Source organism: Manis pentadactyla, chromosome 7, assembly GCF_030020395.1.
Source record: "Manis pentadactyla isolate mManPen7 chromosome 7, mManPen7.hap1, whole genome shotgun sequence".
Taxonomy (NCBI): Eukaryota; Metazoa; Chordata; class Mammalia; order Pholidota; family Manidae; genus Manis; species Manis pentadactyla.
Genome location: NC_080025.1, coordinates 114,890,179 through 114,895,546, shown reverse-complemented (window position 1 = coordinate 114,895,546; position 5,368 = coordinate 114,890,179). Strand labels below are relative to the sequence as shown.

Sequence of the window (5,368 nt, the reverse complement as noted above, 5' to 3'; positions counted from 1 at the left end):
TGTTGAAAAATACCTATCATGACTGGTTACAGCAGGCACATTTTCTTTAAATAACATTTTTCATTTTCTTTTTTCCTCTGTTCACCATGCCCTCTACATGTGAATGTTTACTGTCAAACCTTTTGACCTCAGTGATTCTTAAATATGAAGGGAGGGATGCTAATTCTTGTAGATGTTTTTATTCTCAAAAGAAGTATTGAAACTATAGGCCCAGGAATTTAGGAGATAATATCAGCTTCAACTTTAGGAAACAGATCAGTTGAAAGTTATTTCAAAAACTCTCAAGTAAGCCTTCACAGCAGAGTGTTGAGATCAACAAAATACATTAGGGCTGAAAGGTATGGTTTAATTTCTGAAGTATGTGTGTATGTAAGTGTTCACATGTGTGTATAGTGGTCTGTATAGTATATCAGTTAACTAATGTGCAAATGCCCCAGAAATGTGTATAAACTCTTTACTTATTACTAAGGATCTTTCCATCTATTCAGGTGTCATTTTGCTCCTTTTAGTCAGTGCTGATGGTAACTGAACATAGAGTAAAGGGAATACTATGTCAAATTGTGGGTGAAGCCACACTTCATTTCCTCATTCTAAAGTAGTAATCTCGTACTCTGGTGTTAAATAAAGTTTTGTATTTAATTTAAACACTGATTAAGAGTGAAAAGATATAGCTTAGGTTCTTTTTCTTCATCAGCATTAAAATGTCTGAATCTCATTTTGCAAAACATTCAGAACAGTAAAGAGTTGGTTACTTAGCTGCTATTTCTCCTGCCTGGAGAAATGTTTAGAACTGGACTTGCCATCTTCATTTCTATTCTGTTGGTAGACTTTAAGATGCCATCTTGTTGTTTTTTTAATTTTTAAAAATTCAAAATAACGTAGTGACCAGTTTTTTACAAAGCAGATGACTCCTCCATTAACTCAACACAATATATCTGGACAACATAGCGTTTCAAACTCTACAAAGACAAGACTTAGAACTTAGGCTTGTACAAAACATTCAAAACATTTACCAAATTAGTTTCACTTTTTCCTTAAATCATTAGTTTTTAATCTCTAAATTGTTCTCTCTATATTAGAGCCTACAGAGTGTGACGACTGGATTCATATTTATTATATAGCCTTTAATAAGTTAACAAAATTCACTGGATAGGGGGACCAAGTTAGTATGTTCTTTCAACTAATTGATAGTGAAAAATGAATCTTAAGTTTCAATATCAATCTCGTGTTCACATTTCCTTTAAAACAATTTTTTATCCAGTGGAAAGCTCTTTTATCAAGGTACACTTTCACTGGGATGACAGAAAACAGTAAATTATGCATAAAATAAAAACATATTTAACATATTCATTTTCCTTTTCTTTCTGATTATGATAGATTTAGGAGTAAATATTGAAGTTGAAGAAAAAGGCAAACTTGGCTTCTGCAGAGGCCTTATATTGCCTTTTCTGGCCACTAATGAAGGTCTAGGATCCTAGTGGCCTAAAAAGCATTCCCATTGAAAGATACTTACCCTGTCTCAGTCCATTTTCTTAAACCATAGCAGAGTGACTGATATTTGCAGGCAAAAAAAAAGGATAAAGTCACAAAGTTAAAGAGTAAATCATGTATCCCCTTGCTTTTTTTTTAAGGTTCAGAATTTACATCAAATTCTACTAGAATTAGAATATGAAAACACCTGATTATGTGAGGAAGCCAATTCTGAACGTGAAGGTAGTTTTTAATGGAATGAATGTGACAGGCAGCCCCACTTCTATTGACTAAGTTTGAGTATGGCTTGGTTTATGAAACCCCAATTCCTAAGGAAAAGATTTTAAGCAAATTGTGGGACATGTGTACACAAATTTATGACTTGGCTCTGGCAGGGAAGAATGGTCTCTCCGAAAGAATAAAATCCTAGGGGTTATAAATGGGTCAAAAAGAATTAGTTTTTTTATTTATACTTCAGAAATGTAATCAAGTGAATGAAATGGTTTAATATACATTTTTACATCCAACAGCAGTGACACACTGTTCATACATTAGTTCTGTAGGAAAATGTACATCCTTCTTTTTTTGCTAAGATTTGCCAAGTGTTCATGGACAAAAAATCCTTTCATTGAAACCTGAACTAGTGAAATAACAAGGGTAAGCCATGTTCCTTTCAATAGCTTTATGGCATTAATAAAGCTATTGCCCAAAGGCGTGTTAATATTGGCATGTGCAGGATGAAGTCTCCCAGATTCTCCAAAATGTGAACGCCCAATTTGAAAACTTTACAGAAAAGTCTCATGAATTTTGTGACTGAATCTGCCTAGGGACACTAAAGTCCAGGATGGTTTATTCAAGTGTACTTCCATAGCTCTATTCCTAGCTGACTGTTCTTCGATTCCCTAATCACAAGAAATGCATTCTTATGAAGTTAAACAGCTGTAGACACAGAATGCTGTTGATATTTTTCCCATATCTGAGTTTCCTAAAGAAAACCCAGTTAGTGGCAATTCTACCAAATAGTTGTAACATTTACATGAAATTTTAATTGACTTTCAAACAGTACAACTGTGCCATGAATCCAACCACATAGAATATAAGCCTTAAGCCCACTAAGTTTAAGCAATTGTGCCCTTGTAGACTACAACTATGTAAAATAAAATCTGGTAACTCCCTGCTGTTAGAGGTAGACAGTTTTCTTTCAAATCCTAGGTTTGGTCCTTTATTTTATTCAGCAGTGAAAGCCATGAATACAGAACAAGTAACAGCTGTTACAATTCTTCACCATGACTTCTAATGTCAGAGAATCCAAAGTATGAACATAACACACAGTAATGAAAAGTATCAAAAATTAGTTTACCTCAAAAAAGATAAATAAAACAGGTATATTCCACCAATACATAAACAGATGTCTGTGCTACAGTTAAAATTTGCTGTATACAAAAGATCATAGTCCCCATAATCAGCTTATGATAGAAGCAAGAATACATGAGCCATTTAAATTGTCAGACATTATGCTTTATAAGGTATGCACAGAAGTTCAAGCAATAAATACATACATTAGTTCAAAGCCTTACAATAGCTACGCAAAGCAGATGCAGAAAAGCAGATTTGCTATTACTAGCAAGCAATGATATAAGAGTAAAAATTCATGAAATGCATTAAAGCAACATTTTTCTTAGAAAAAGTCTGGTCATTTATGGTTCCACCAACATTTTTACATAATATGCACAATTATCAAAATACAGACCAAGCATTTCAGAAAACTCCAAAAAACCTAAAATCTATTTTCAAAGCAATTGCAGTTTTGGAGGTTTTTCTGGTATAATGTGCAAGCAGCTATTTTTTAAAATTGTATTCATATAAAACCCATGCAAAACTCTACAGGTATATGCATTCTGTGGCTGAGACTTCCTTTCAAAAGTTTTGTAACTGAGGTATGCATACTTTAGCATTGTAGTCTTAGGCCACCCTCCTGATGGTACAGCTCTCAAAAAGTTACTTTCAGTCCATCAAAGCTTTTTGAACATGCACCTGAAAGACCCATTTTCCGTTCAGATAATCCTTACAGTAGGATCCTAGATGTCTGAAAACCATCCTTCACAATACCAATCTTTCTTTTGATACCAGATCATAAACTTTCCATTCATTGATCATGACCCAAAGACAAACATAATGAAAAGTAGCAGTTACGGTGACGTTCTCACGTTTCATGCAATCTGCCGTAATTGTTCTAATTTTTTTCTTTTTTTTTTCTTTTTTTTTCTTTTTTTTTGCAGAGGTAGAAGCTTTCAGAAAGCCTTTTGGGTATGTGGGAAAACCCTTTTGAAAGCCGTTATGTCCTTTTATTTGGTGTGATAGATGACTGGGTATCTCTCTAACTCTATTTGCTGACTTCAGCAAAGAATAAATGTTGAGCTTAGTTTGCAAGAACCAGCTCCATCACATGGAACTTGGTACGTATGTTAAGCTCTAGCAGCCACCTTCTGTCAAAACTGTTTGTAAAGCAATAACCATAATCAGGTTATGAGGTCCCTTGGTTGGGGGAGAAAGTATTATCAAGACTTGGCACAGCACATGAAAAGCAACACGTAAAGTCTCTAGGTTTTAAGCAAACATCTGACTACGCTATTTCCCACTACACCATAACGCATTACCATAGTTTGGGGGTTTGGAGTTGTCAAGAAAACCAGCATTCCAACAATTTGGCCTGTGCAAGTCTTTGAAAGGGAGTGTATATTGTTAGTGATAATATCCCGTATAAGCAGAGGCAGAATTATATGTAACTTTGGTTTGACTGAAAATAAATACCATGGACTACAATTGCTATAATCTTTGCTTTCAGTGTAAAAACTCAGCTAGATCACTTTAAAATCAATATGAAATTAATTTTTGGCTTTACTAGACCTTTTATGTTTGGTTCCTACTTTTTGTTTTTTTCATTATAAGTTAAGACTATAAAAAATAGTACACAACAAAGATTCAGACTGTACACGTCATCTTCTAACAACATGTATTCACCACCAAAAATAAGTGACTGGATGGGGGAAAACAAAAACACAATGTACTATATATATAACAATATGCAATCTGCATTTGCATCAAGTACATAATCGTTTTGGTCAGTGATCCACTTTTGTTGCTTTCTAGCATATCATAATGTCCACTGCAGATTTTGTCCTCACCTCTGTCTTTAATGAATGCAAATCTTCATTGCATTTAGATGGACTTTTGGCCTCAGAAGATTACTCTGTGACTGAAATAACTTTTTAGTTGTGGTTTCTGTCATATTTGATTCTTTGTTTAGGGCTAAATGAAAAGATCCCAGAGGTCATCAGAAAACAACAGGTAGTTCATGGAAAAGGTTCCTTTGTACTAATTGAAGTTACAGAAGGCTGACCAAAGCATGTGGCTGCTTCTGTCCTTGAGCTCTTGGCCATGGTTAGAGTTGGCTTTGGTTTGCAGCTGTAGCCTTTGACTGTGTTTGCAGGTAGACAAAGCTTTATCACAAGGAGGTAAAGAGTACAGTTGTAAGATCTATGCAGATATGCAAATGTTTCTATGGTGCTTGCACAGATAATGTTAGCTTAGGATTGCACTTTACATCTTAACACTAACAGCACAGACTGGAAGCCTAAGGTTTTAGATGGTTGCAACAGTCTAATTACTGTGTTTTGTAATAACTAACTTATGTCATTTACAGTTGGTGGCACCAACATAAAAAACTAATGTTCTGTTGTTTAAAATTCAGCTAGATACAAGCAGTGACACTAATTTCTGATACTACTCCTGTGCAAATTAAAAACAATAGCAACAAGTTGAACTTGACCAGCAATTGTTTCTAACATTACAACTACTGAATGCTGGAAAATTCACATTAATGAAACTAACACTATTT

General features: G+C 34.5%; 1 protein-coding gene across 14 annotated transcripts in view; it reads right to left on the bottom strand.

The window, feature by feature from the left end:
- Positions 1 to 2,678: 2,678 nt before the first annotated feature.
- The window catches only part of FOXP2 (forkhead box P2), a 585,514-nt gene continuing 582,824 nt past the window's right edge, over positions 2,679 to 5,368 (bottom strand). For all 14 annotated transcript variants that reach the window (XM_057504682.1, XM_057504685.1, XM_057504683.1 and 11 more), the window contains one exon: positions 2,679 to 5,368. This exon is cut by the window's right edge and continues 519 nt beyond it. The gene's annotated coding sequence lies outside the window, so the exon portion shown is untranslated.